Source organism: Octopus sinensis, linkage group LG28 (assembly GCF_006345805.1).
Source record: "Octopus sinensis linkage group LG28, ASM634580v1, whole genome shotgun sequence".
In the NCBI taxonomy this organism is placed as follows: domain Eukaryota; kingdom Metazoa; phylum Mollusca; class Cephalopoda; order Octopoda; family Octopodidae; genus Octopus; species Octopus sinensis.
The window spans coordinates 16155424-16169903 of NC_043024.1; positions in this window are offsets into that span (position 1 = coordinate 16155424).

Consider the following 14480-nt stretch of genomic DNA (forward strand, 5'->3'; position numbering starts at 1 on the left):
ATTTTATACACACGCTTTCCGTAACACACTTTACAAAGCGTGTGTATAAAATTATAGAATTATTTTGTTTGTTAATTGTTTAAATTATTTTCCATTGCTTTCGTTTTTACACGAGTAACAATTAAATTAATTTAACAATTAAGAAAAAAAAAATTTAGGGTTAGGGTTAGTGACAGGATGTTGTCTCAGTTTTAGACGCAGCAAATGATTTTAGCTCAATAGAGGCGATTCATTGGTTAAAATTCGAAAAATTAAACTACGTTAAACAGACGAATTACAATTTTATCAAGAAAGTCAAGAAAAAAAAATGATTTATTTTGACACATTCTACCAGTATACAAAGTTTTAAAGTGTTTAGTTAACTAGAAATTGTGTTGACATGTGCCGCTCAAAAGGAAAAGATCCACATATATATATATATATGAAATATAATAATATGAGTGTGTAGGTAGAGGTCAATAGAAACTGTAGTGATTGATGAGGTGGAAATATTTGTGGCTCTCTGTCGGTTACGATGACGAGGGTTCCAGTTGATCCGATTAACAGAACAGTCTGCTTGTAAAATTACCATATAAGTGGCTGAGCACACCACAGACACCTGTACCCTTAATATAGTTATCAGGGAGATTCAGTGTGACAAGGCTGGCCCTTTGAAATACAGGTACAACAGAAACAAGGGAGAAAGCTGTGGTGAAACAGTACAATAGGGTTCGCCACCACCCCCTGCTGGAGCCTTGTGGTGCTTTAGGTGTTTTCGCCCAATAAACACTCATGCCTGGTCTGTGAATTGAAACTGCAATCCTACGACCATGAGTCTGCTGCCCTAACCACTGGGCCATTGCACCTCCACCATGGTGGTGGAAATATACATAGGAGAATAAATGTGTTGACAATGAATTTACTGAGGCCAATGGAATGGGAGGATAAATATTTTTTGTGAATTGTTGGAAATGACTTTAAATTAGGCATAGGAGTGACTGTGTGGTAAGTAGCTTGCTTATGAACCACATGGTTCCAGGTTCTGTCCCACTGCATGGCACCTTGGGCAAGTGTCTTCTACTATAGCCTCAGGCCGACCAAAGCCTTGTGAATGGATTTGGTAGATGGAAACTGAAAGAAGCCTGTCGTATATATGTGTATATATATATATATATATATGTATGTGTGTGTATATGTTTGTGTGTCTGTGTTTGTCCCCCCAACATCGCTTGACAACCGATGCTGGTGTATTTACATCCCCGTCACTTAACAGTTCGGCAAAAGAGACCGATAGAATAAGTACTAGGCTTACAAAGAATAAGTCCTGGAGTCAATTTGCTTGATCGACTAAAGGCGGTGCTCCAGCATGGCCACAGTCAAATGCCTGAAACAAGTAAAAGAGTAATGAATTTACTGACCCCAATGGAATTGGAGGATAAAAATATTTTGTGAATTGTTGGAAATGTCTTTAAATTAGAGAAGAATTGTTTACAAATTCTTTTGGGTGAGTTCCAGGTGAGAACAAAAGGTGTTTCTCTCTTTTATGTTTGCACTATTATGAATTTCTATGTGTTTGGAATCTTCGGACACACAGGCAGTCAACAAAACGACCAAGTGAAGTAAAATGGTGACTTTCGGATCTGTCCTGCAGTGGAGAATATCATGATGTCCACAAAAACTGTCACTAAATATTGTTCAGTTTTACCTACATACACTGCATTGCAAAGTTTGCATATAATGCAGCCGAGGAGGTTGGTAGAAGTGCAGCTAAAATTGTGACTGATTTGTTAATAGGAATATTGCGAATGGCTTGTTGATTAGAAATTATGGACAAGTGCTAGTTTTAATGGGAGAGTGACCTTGTAGCCTAAGCCAGGGATGTAACCAGCCCACTTATGCGTATCTTCCCTTCATTGGACACTAAACTCTGCTTGCAAAGACCTGTTGAGGCAAGTGAAATCGGAATCGATATCAAATTTGATGACTGGCATCTATGCTAGTGGAGCACTAAGAACACCATCTGAGCGTGATCGTTGCCAGAGCAGTTAACTGGTGTTTGTGCCAGTGGCACATAAAAAGCACCATTCGAGCGTGATCATTACCAGCGTCGCCTTACTGGCACTTGTGCTAGTGTGCAGGTGATATATAAAAAAAAAAACGATTTTCCGTGACTGTTGCCAGTACCGCCTGACTGGCCCACGTGCCGGTGGAACATAAAAGTACTCACTACACTCTCAGAGTGGTTGGCGTTAGGAAGGGTATCCAGTTGTAGAAACTCTGCCAAATCAAGACTGGAGTCTGGTGCAGCGATCTGGTTCGCCAGTCCTCAGTCAAATCGTCCAACTCATGTTAGCATGGAAAGCAGACGTTAAACGGCGATGATGATGATGATGATGATGACCAAACAAAAGAAGAAATTTAGTGTTTCAGATATATGTGTACCTTGTTTAAAATGCATTGGTATCAACTGTAGGCATCTAATGATTAAAGAATGAGATTGTCTCTCATTGGATTTGGTGTAGAATTTGAAGATCTTGCTACAGAATCAGTAGGGAGCAGAGGACTTGAAAAGATGGTAGATTTGGTAATGATGGAGTGATAGGAAAGATAGTTTAGAGAGGATGGGAATCAGTGAACTTAGAGTAGAGATGGATAAAAATGTTCCTTCTCGAGCCATGCCAGGCTCATAAGGGCCGGTTTCTCGGTTTCAGTGGCATAGAAATTCCCCACCTGGATAGGATGCTAGTTCATCGCAGGATTACTCATTTTTGCCAGATGAGTGGACTGGAGTAACGTGAAATGAAGTGTTTTGCTCAAGGACACAACGCATCGCCCGGTCCAGGAATTGAAACCACAACCTTACGATCATGAGTTCAACACCCAAACCACTAAGCCACACGCCTCCACAGAGATGGATAAGAAGATATTAAAAGCAATCGTTGACAGAGCAGCTAACCGGCTTCCTTGCCAGTGGCACATAAAAAGCACTATTCAAGTGTGATCGTTACCAGCGTCGCTTTACTGGCACTTGTGCCTGTGCTAATAGGGTGCTAAGAGCACCATCCAAGCATGATCATTGCCAGAGCGGCTAACTGGCTTCCATGCCAGCAGCACGTAAAAGGCACCATTCGAGCGTGAGCATTACCAGTGTCGCCTTACTGGCACCTGTGCCAGTGACATGTGTAAAAAGATTCGAGAGAGGTCGTTGCCAGTACCGCCTGACTGGTCCCCATGCCAGTGGCACATAAAAGCACCCACTACACTCTCGGAGTGGTTGGCGTTAGGAAGGGCATCCAGCTGAAGAAACTCTGCCAGATCAAGATTGGGGCCTGGTGCAGCCATCTGGTTCGCCAGTCCTCAGTCAAATCGTCCAACCCATGCTAGCATGGAAAGCGGATGTTAAACGATGATGATGATGATGATGATAATATCATGAAAACTGGCGAAAATACATTTACATATCCAAACTCACATGAGTAATTTTTGAAGAAGTACACCACAACTAGTTTATAGCTGCACATATACATGAGCGCACACACAGACATGCATGCATGCATGTTTCCTTTGTACAACACTCAAAAATGCATGGCTTAGTGGTTTACTTTGGTATCTTGAATACTTGGGTCCAATTACACAATGTGGAATTTTGGGTCAGTTCGACCGAAGCCCTGTAAATGAAATTGGATGACAGAAAAATGTGTGAAACCTAAAGGAGGGCTTCTACTTGTAACTGAAAAGTTCAGCCTTGTCACATTGATTTGGTCTGAGAATTACATTAAGAGTATATATATTTGTCGAAATCCTACCCGTTTTCACATCAGTTCAGTGAATAATTCAGTGAAATGAAAAACTGAAATGCTCATCGTTGGAACCGACTGAGATCCATTTATTTGTTACAAAGCTGTGTACTTGTAATAAAATATTTATTAAATGGCTTTCCCCGACACCAACTTTCACTAGTTTACTAGGTGTGTGTATATATATATATAACGTTTAGGTTTAGTTTTAAGGTAGACAACTCCACGATTTCATTGTTATGACAACTGAGTTATTTACCTCGAGTAAAAAATAAAAATAAAAAATTCATGTGGAAAATTTCCAGGCACAACACCCCAAATTTGGACGAAAGGGAGCAGCTGATTATCTTGATCCCAGACAGTTGGAAGGTGAGGTTTATCTGAGTGGGATTTTAACTCAGAATGTAACCAATCTTAACAAATATTGTCTGATGCTCCAAGAATTCTAACCAATATACTGGCATTTTACAAACTTCAATGACACATGTTATTGTGCTCCCAGTCAGCTCTGGCCAAGTGGACCTTTTATGATAAAAGACATTCTAATCAGCCCTCGCCATTCTATATTTTTTAACAAAGTCAAGGCTCAGTGTATTTTTCACAATACTTTCTAATGTGCCCAAAATGTTTTAAAGATAGAATGGGTATGAATGTGGCACAGTCCAAATTTTGGAGTGGCTGGATGGCTTTCTACTCTCTGTAGCAAAAAGATCAAGTTCCTGTGTATTGGATACTTTTGATTTTGCGTCCAAAACTTACAATTTTTCTAAGCACCGAAATAGCACTGGAAACTGTTTTTATGGTAATCATGGATGTTTCTTCTTGACCATGACAAGAGGGAGGAAGCGTGCATGAATGCTTTTGAAAAACAATAAAGCAAAAGTATTCTATCTAATTTTCTCCATAAATTATTGAAATTTGTATTACAAAGTAACATAAAATTTGGCTAAAAAATGTTACCCCCAGACAAGGTGATGCCCAAAGGGTAACTCTATGCTGTTAATTTCACTAACATCTTCATGACAAAATTTGATTCACAGTTAATGGAGACATTCAAATTCCTGCAATGTTATGAACCAAAACTCTGATTATGGTTCATTGATGATGCCTTTTTTTGTTCAGGAAGGCTCACACGATAATTAACTTCTAGCATTTCCATAACTGTTAGCATCAAATTTTTGGACACAGAAGTTTTCTGAAGACCAAATGGCGACAGTTATTTTGCAAACCCGTGTCATCCCACATTTACTTTTACCACCACTCTGATCATCCACATCAGGGGTCACCAGACTTTTCCATGGTGCGCCAAATGACAGAGAGAATGACATGTGTAGGCCACTTAAGCATTTTGTTCAATAGAATACAGTGAATAAAGCAGTGAGCTGGCAGAACTGCTAGCATGCCAGGCAAAATGCTTAGCGATATTTCGTCTGTCTTTGCATTCTGAGTTCAAATTCCGCCGAGGTCGACTTTGCCTTTCATCCTTTCGGTGTCTATAAATTAAGTACCAGTTACGCACTGGGGTTGATATAATCGACTTAATCCATGTGTCTGTCCTTGTTTGTCTCCTCTGTGTTTAGCCCCCTGTGGGTAGTAAAGAAATAGGTATTTCATCTGCCTCTACGTTCAGAGTTTAAATTCTGCCAAAGTCGATTTTGCCTTTCATCCTTTCGGGGTCGATAAATTAAGTACCAGTTACACTCTGGGGTCGATGTAATCAACTTAATCCGTTTGTCTGTCTTTGTTTGTCCCCTCTATGTTTAGCCCCCTGTGGGAAATAAAGAAATAAGAATATAGTGAATAGACACAAAAAATAAAGACAACCAACATATTTATTTACCAAAAAGTTATCAAAGAAGGCAACATTAGCAATAAGATAGTTATATCACATCCAATTCACACAAACTAAGCAGCAAAAAAGGGTAATGAGGTTTGTGAAACTGATGTTTAGCTTTTAAGATATTGATACTTGCTTTGGAATTGCTGCATCCAACCAAGAGAATTGCTTTCAAAAGTTCATCAGTCAACCCCGTTCGATGTGCTGACTTCACACTCTTCATTATTGAAAATGTTTGCTCACAGACATAAGTTGTTCCAAACACTGATGCTGTACCAGAGGCAAATGAACTCTCATTGTAGACAGTCACACAAAAGGTACAGTGTGGTGACGGGCCAGGTGAACTGACTTTGCAGGCTGTAGTTTGGTGACCCCTGGACCACAACATATAATTAAGTCAGATCTGAAATCCAAGTTTTTGAGGATAAAACTGGAAACATACAAATGCTTATGTATGCTGTTATGTCAAATGCAGTTACAGTGAATCATGATTAAAGGAAATCACAATGACTGAAGCTAAAATTAGCAAGGAAAGGCAAACTTCAACATAATTTTAGCAGCCAAAGTAAAAATGGTGATCCAATTTCTTTAGTAATTAAATGGCAATGAAATTTCACTGGCATTTCAAGAGTGTTACATAAAAGTTACCAGCCTATTTCAGAAAAATGTCCCCATTTCAAACAAATATTCCCTCATCTGCCTATTACAGCCTTTAGATGGAATAAAAAGATAGGAGAACCATTAACCCCCTACTTCTAATCCTAATAAAATTACCATTAATGCTGTATCCCCAAAAGCAGCTGCAAGAGTGGTAAGCCCTGTCCATTGTGCAAGAGCATAAGTGAAGTCAACTCCATCACAAATTACAGCAGAAATGTTATGACTTATACAGGAGGTGCAATGTGGTGCATGCAGCAGAATGCACATGCAGCAGAATGCACTGAATACAATTTGATTTGCATGGAGGAGGAGAGCCCCTTCGGTCATGAATGACCATGGGACTGCACCTAGAAAGTTGCCCTTCGAGGCACAAGTCGGGGCAAGATAGTTTGTGGAAGGCTAGCAGTCGCACATGCATACCAGCCTCCCCTCTCCACATCACTGATTTTATCCAAGGGAAAGGCAAAGGGGCCAATACAGCTTGGCACCAGTGATGTTGCAACTCATTTCTACAGCTGAGTGAACTGGAGCAACGTGAAATAAAGTGTCTTGCTCAAGAACACAACAACACGCAGCCCGCTCCGGGATCCGAACTCACAACTTCACAATCGTAAGCTCAACGCTCTAACCACTGAGTTATGTGCCTTCACATGATTTGCACAACAGAACAATAAAATAAAAGATTCCATGGGCATAGATATGACACCAGGCACAATAACAGTAGTTTGATGGAACCTGCCAAACATTTTACATCGAATGGCTGTAATTTTGTGGAACACCTGGAAGTATACCTTCCCAGAAACTATATTTGTGAATTGCTGACATCAATCCCTGGACGAATGAATAAAATTACTGGAGAATCCCATTTTATTGACACAAAACTTTTTGATTAAGTGTTCTCTTTCCTCCTCTCTTTTACTCTTCCTCTTTTACTTGTTTCAGTCATTTGACTGCGGCCATACTGGAGCACTGTCTTTAGTCGAGCAAATCGACCCCAGGACTTATTCTTTGGAAGCCTAGTGCTTATTCTATCGGTCTCTTTTGCCAAAACCACTAAGTTATGGGGACGTAAACACACCAGCATCAGTTGTTGAGTGATGATGGTGGTAGTGGGGGACAAACATACACACATACATATACATACATACATATATATATATATATATATATATATATATATATAGTAGAAATATGCTACGAAAAGAAAATATAAAATACACGTGGAAATGTAAGGGTAAAATATGAAAAATCAACGAAAATACATATTGCAAATAGAAAAAGGCTATTTATGACAGGTAACGACAAATATATACATTTAGATTGAATGAGGTAGTTATACGAGTCATAAAGGTCATTATTATGAGATGATTATAAGATGATAATAATGTAAGAGAACAATATATTAACCGGTGTTGTTCAAACGATGAATAGCTTTGAGTAAACTATTGGTTCGTTTTGTTCTCTTACTTTATTATCATCTCATAATAATGACCTTTATGACTCGTATTACTACCTCAGTCAATCTAAATGTATATATTTGTCACTACCTGTCATAAATAGCCTTTTTCTATTTGCAATATGCATTTTCGGTGATTTTTCATATTTTACCCCTATATATATATATATTATATATATATATATATATATATATATATATATATATATATACACACACATATATATGACGGACTTCTCCCAGTTTCTGTCTACCAAATCCACTCACAAAGCTTTAGTCGGATCAAGGCTAAAGTAGAAGACAGTTGCCCAAGGTACCATGCAGTGGGAATGAACCTGGAACAATGTAGTTGGTAAGCTAGCTACTTACCACATAGCCACTCCTGTTCAAGTTTTTCTTTTTTTTTCTTTTTCTAATTATATTACTAATTATGGAAAAGGGAAATCTGATGATGTCATTTTTTTCTAAAATGGAATGAAGGATATTCCCCTTCATACTTTGAATTTCTGCACATTTTTCATTTTTCAGTTTGAACCCCCCACCCCACCCCACCCCACCCCACCCCACCAAAAAAAAAGACAGACACAAACATTGTCCCCTTAAATCGAGTCAATCTCTGTTTATTACAAATCCTATTGTGCTTGTCTTATTACTCTTTACTCTTTTACTTGTTTCAGGCCTTTGACTGTGGCCATGCTGGAGCACCGCCTTTAGTTGAGCACATCGACCCCAGGACTTATTCTTTGTAAGCCTAGTACTTATTCTATCGGTCTCTTTTGCCGAACCGCTAAGTTACAGTGACGTAAACACACCAGCATCTGTTGTCAAGCGATGTTGGGGGGACAAACACAGACACACAAACATATATACACACACACATACATATATATATAAATATACATATATGCAATGGGCTTCTTTCAGTTTCCATCTACCAAATCCATTCACAAGGCTTTGGTTGGCCCGAAGCTATAGTAGAAGACACTTGCCCAAGGTGCCACGCAGTGGGACTGAACCCGGAACCATGTAGTTGGTAAGCAAGCTACTTACCACACAGCCACTCCTATGCCTTTCTGCTTATTTACCTTTGTGAAGAGTTACATCGGTTTTCATAGATAAATAATGGTTTAAAATTTTGGCACAAGGCCAGCAAGTTTAGATGAGGGGGACGATCCTTGTGACTTTCTCCCTGCTTTATGAACTTTATGTCACTTCCTGCATCTTCCTTTCTTACCCTTCTCCCTCATAAACGTACCCTTTCTTCTCCAGGCCATCTTACATATATTTTGTATCTAACCGTTACCTTAAGTCTGCAAGAATTTAAAATATGGAAACTTTATGATAGTTACAGAAATCCCCCACTGTAAGAATGCATGTGAGTTCAAAGTTTAGACATCAGTTACAGGTGATATTTGTGGTTCACCAACATTACCAAAGTGGCACACTATAAAACTGTCCCTGACATTGAACTGGTGGTCACCTTCAGTAATCTTGACTACATACATGCACACAACACAAAATCAATGTTTGCATACCAATGCTATCGGAGACCAAATAGATTCAGTGTGACGGTGCTGACCAGATATGTTTTACATAGTAATAATAATAATAATAAATGTGACTTTTTAAAGCCTAGCCAGGCTCATGGGCCAAGTTTCCCAGTTTCAATGGTGTATGTGTTCCCCAGCTGGACGGGATGCCAGTCCATCACAGCGTTACTCATTTTTGCCAGCTGAGTGGACTGGAGCAACGTGAAATGAAGTGTTTTGCTCAAGAACACAACGTGTTGCCCAGTCCAGGAATCAAAACCACAATCTTACGATCATGATGCTGACACCCTAACCACTAAGCCATGTGCCTCCACTTACATAGTAATACTAGAACACAATAAATATAACATTACTCCAACTACAAAATAGATAAATTATGTTATTATGTATTTGTGGCTTTGTTACTGTATAGCTTCTTTGCAGTGGTGTCCCACACCTCACTAAGTTAGCATGATCAGAAGTATGAGACATGAATATTAGCAGTTGCAGGAGTTGATGAAATCGATGATATTGACCTGTTATAATTATTATCATCAAGGACTTTATGATCAAATGGTGGCTCAACAAGAGATGGAGAAGCTGGTGATATTGACCTATTGATAAAATCATCTGTTTCTACTCTTAGGCACAAGGCCTGAAATTTTGGGGGAGGGAGCCAGTTGATTAGATTAACCCCAGTACACAACTGGTAATTAATTTATCGATCCCGAAAAGATGAATGGTAAAGTCTACCTTGGCAGAATTTGAACTCTGAATGTAAAGACAGATGAAATACTGCTAAGCATTTTGCCTGGTGTGCTAACGATTCTTATTTCTTTATTGCTCACAAGGGACTAAACATAGAGGGGACAAACAAAGGTACTTAATTTATTGACCCCGAAAGGATGAAAGGCAAAGTTAACCTCGGTGGAATTTGAACTCAGAATGTAAAGACAGACAAAATACTGCTAAGCACTTCGCCTGGCATGCTAATATTTCTGCCTGCTTGATGCCCTCTATTGATAACATTATCATTAGCAGATGTACTTGACAAAGGATATTTAGGAACTGCTTGGTTAAATGATGCTAAACTTTTTAATCTTCTCATTTAATTCAGTTGTATTTCTACAAGCATTAATCTAATAACATATAATGTCAGAAAATTTCATTACACTAGTCTAGCTATGAATCATTGGTTAAACTTGATAAAAAGGGCTATACTGCCACTTTTAATTATCTGTGAAGTAATTTCTCATCTGGATATAATTTGCGAGCACCACATGCACTTCAATGGTTGAAAAGAACCTTTAGCAAATGCCATCAAATTTTCCAATTGATTGACTGTAACCTTGAAGTGCCAATTTGATTGTTTGCCCAACCCTTTCGTCTGCACCATTACATTTTGGACGGAAAGTAGGACTTTCAGTTTTCTTGTAACCAAGTCAGTTTAACTATGAATTCAGGTTCATTTTCTGACACTACTATCACTGGTACTAAAACCTTGAAAAATAGATATTTTCTTAAATTTTTAAAGTTCTTTTAGGGCATTAAATAAGTTTTCAATCAATTAGTAACTATGTTACCTAGACCAACACATTCCAAATTTAATTTGCTTTACTTTTATTGTGTTCAGCCAGGAGTTGTGACCTTGTTGAGGCACCATTTTAGAGCATATATAATTTTTCAGAGGGATGTGATAAACGTTATTTATTAGTAGTACAAATAAGCCCTTTAATATGATCTTGGCACACAATATCAAAAGATTTGACAAATTCATGAGTATCTATAATCAATATTAAGGTTAGGCAACTAAACACAGTCGAAGCTTTCTTTAATGTTTGTAATATATCCATGTGTGTGTGTACTCTTTTTACTCTTTTACTTGTTTTAGTCATTTGACTGTGGCCATGTTGGAGCACCGCTTTTAGTCAAGCAAATCATCCCCGGGACTTAGTCTTTGTAAGCCCAGTATCATTTGCCGAACCACTAAGTTACAGGGATGTAAACACAACAGCATCGGTTGACAAGTGATGTTGGGGGGACAAACACAGACACACAAACATACACACACACACACACACACACACACATACATACAATGGGCTTCTTTCAGTTTCCGTCTATCAAATCCACTCACAAGGCTTTGGTCGGCCCGAGGTCATAGTAGAAGACACTTGCCCAAGGTACCACACAGTGGGACTGAACCCAGAACCATGTGGTTGGTAAGCAAGCTACTTACCACACAGCCACTCCTGCATAAGATTCTGGAATAATCAACTAGTTTTTATGAGCTTATGTAGTGTATTTGTAAAGAATAAGTCCTGGGGTCACTTTGCTCGACTAAAAGTGGTGCTCCGGCATGACCACAGTCAAATGACTGAAACAAGTAAAAGAGTAAGAGATTGCCAAGTGTCCCCCTCATATGCGTAGGAGTGGTTGTGTGGTAAGTAGCTTGCTTACCAACCACATGGTTCCGGGTTCAGTCCCACTGCATGGCACCTTGAGCAAGAATCTTCTACTATAGCCTCGGGCCGACCAAAGCCTTGAGAGTGGATTTGGTAGATGGAAACTGAAAGAAGCCCATCGTATGTATATATGTGTGTGTGTGTGTATGTTTGTGTATCTGTGTTTGTCCCCCCATCATCACTTGACAACCATTTCTGGTTTGTTTATGTCCCCGTAGCTTAGCAGTTTGGCAAAAAAGACTGATAGAATAAGTACTAGGCTTACAAAGAATAAGTCCTGGGGTCGCTTTGCTTGACTAAAGGCGGTGCTCCAGCATGGCCACAGTCAACTGACTGAAACAAGTAAAAGAGTAAAGAGTAAAGAGTAAGAGTAATGCTGTACCAAAATGATCTGAGTCATATTTTAGTCTAAGAGTAGGAATGTCTTAACCAGAAATTTAACCCTTTAGCATTTAAATTTGGCCACATCTGGCCCAAACTAAATGTCCATCTTATGTTCAAACCAGCCAGATCTGGCCTCTTACAATGTCATTACCCTACAATGTCATTCTAAAAATATACAATCAGATCATCAAAATCTTGATGCTATGAGACAATGCGTGATTACTTAAAAACAATGTGAATAAATAAGTATTAAATTTGAGAGAATGATCTGAATGCTGAAGGTTTGAACAGTTTGAAAAACATAGGAGGGCGCCACTTGGCAATCTCTTACTCTTTACTCTTACTCATTTACTTGTTTTAGTCATTTGACTGCGGCCATTCTGGAGCACCGCCTTTAGTCGAACAAATCGACCCCAGGACTTATTCTTTGTAAGTCTAGTATTTATACTATCAGTGTCTTTTGCCGAACCACTAAGTTACGGGGGCGCAAACAAACCAGCATCAGTTGTCAAACGATGTTGGGGAGACAAACACAGACACACAAACACAACACACACCCACATAAATATACATATATATGATGGGCTTCTTTCAGTTTCCGTCTACCAAATCCACTCACAAGGCATTGGTCGGCCCGAGGCTCTAGTAGAAGACACTTGCTCAAAGTGCCACGCAGTGGGACTGAACCTGGAACCATGTGGTTGGTAAGCAAGCTACTTACCACACAGCCACTCCTGCACCTATGATTAAAAAATCTAGCAACATGTGAAATTCTGTTGAGCATTTCGTCCAGTGTGCTGACAATTCTGCCAGCTCACCGCTTTGCTGAGAAACATTGAGTTTCTTTGAAAAAAATGTATTCTGAAGACCTTTCCCTGATAAAAAAAAAGTGTTCAATCTTTCATCATAACATACCAATGCCACATAGACTGCACTTTCGCTATTACTCAAATATCTCTTAAAGGGCTGTACTTGATGTGTTGCTCATGTAATGACATTCTTTTTCGGTTGCAAGAGACTCTTAGGTATAAACCGAAAATGATAGTCTATCAACCCCAAAATATTTTTCAATTTCTTCTTTTAATCTAAGAAGACTAATCTGCTTGCCTATGTGATGGTTTGATCCTCTCCTTTGAAATATTAATTCCTGAAAAATCTATAGAAAATGTGTGATTAATACATTTACTTGGGTTAATCAATACAGAGGCTCCTTTCAGACCAGCAATAAATGAATTTTCTTGATTCTTCAATTAATTCTGGGTTGCTGAAAAATGAGCTTGTCTTCTTGATAAATAATTACGTTAGTAAATTCATTTCGCTATCGACTGTTCAATGAAGGAAAACGTTGTTGCTATTTTTTGAGATCCATTTGATATCTTCTGACAAAGTAAAAGATCATACTCTTTTAATCAATTGAGGTAAAAGACAGTCAACCGTATATGAGTGAACATTGTTTCAAGCCGAAGACTTGGATAAGGAAATTCTAGGCTGAGGAAAACGTTTGTGTGCTGTGAGTCACCATTGAACCTGACATGAACTGAATGAACTCACACACCACAAATATATATATAAAAAGCATTATTTTAACATGGTGCACAAACTTTTTCTCAACCAAATATTTGTCATTCAAATGTACTTTGTATTGGCACAAGTTTTTAATTTACCATTTTTCAAACCCAAACAGTTGGTTATAAATCGTTGATACCTTCATACAGACATAGCAATTTTGATTCTCATCTCTCTTTCTCTTTTTTCTCTTTTACTTGTTTCAGTCATTTGACTGCGGCCATGCTGGAGCACCGCCTTTAATCAAGCAACTCGACCCCGGGACTTATTCTTTGTAAGCCCAGTACTTATTCTATCGGTCTCTTTTTTGCCGAACTGCTAAGTGACGGGGACGTAAACACACCAGCATCGGTTGTCAAGCGATGCTAGGGGGACAAACACAGACACACAAACACACACACATATATATATATATACGACAGGCTTCTTTCAGTTTCTGTCTACCAAATCCACTCACAAGGCATTGGTCAGCCCGGGGCTATAGTAGAAGACACTAGCCCAAGATGCCACGCAGTGGGACTGAACCCGGAACCATGTGGTTGGTTAGCAAGCTACTTACCACACAGCCACTGTGAAATTTATTTTCAATTCCTTTTTTAATTGTACTGGAATTAGGCAAACACCAAACACATTACATTTCTGACTGTGGCCATGCTGGGGCAGCACCCTTGAAGAATTTTTAGTTGAATGAATCAACCCCAGAATTTATTTTCCTCTTTTTCTTTAAGCCTGGTAATTATTCTATCAGTTTCTTTTGCTGAACCACTAAGTTACGGAGATGTAAACACACCAACACTGATTGTCAAG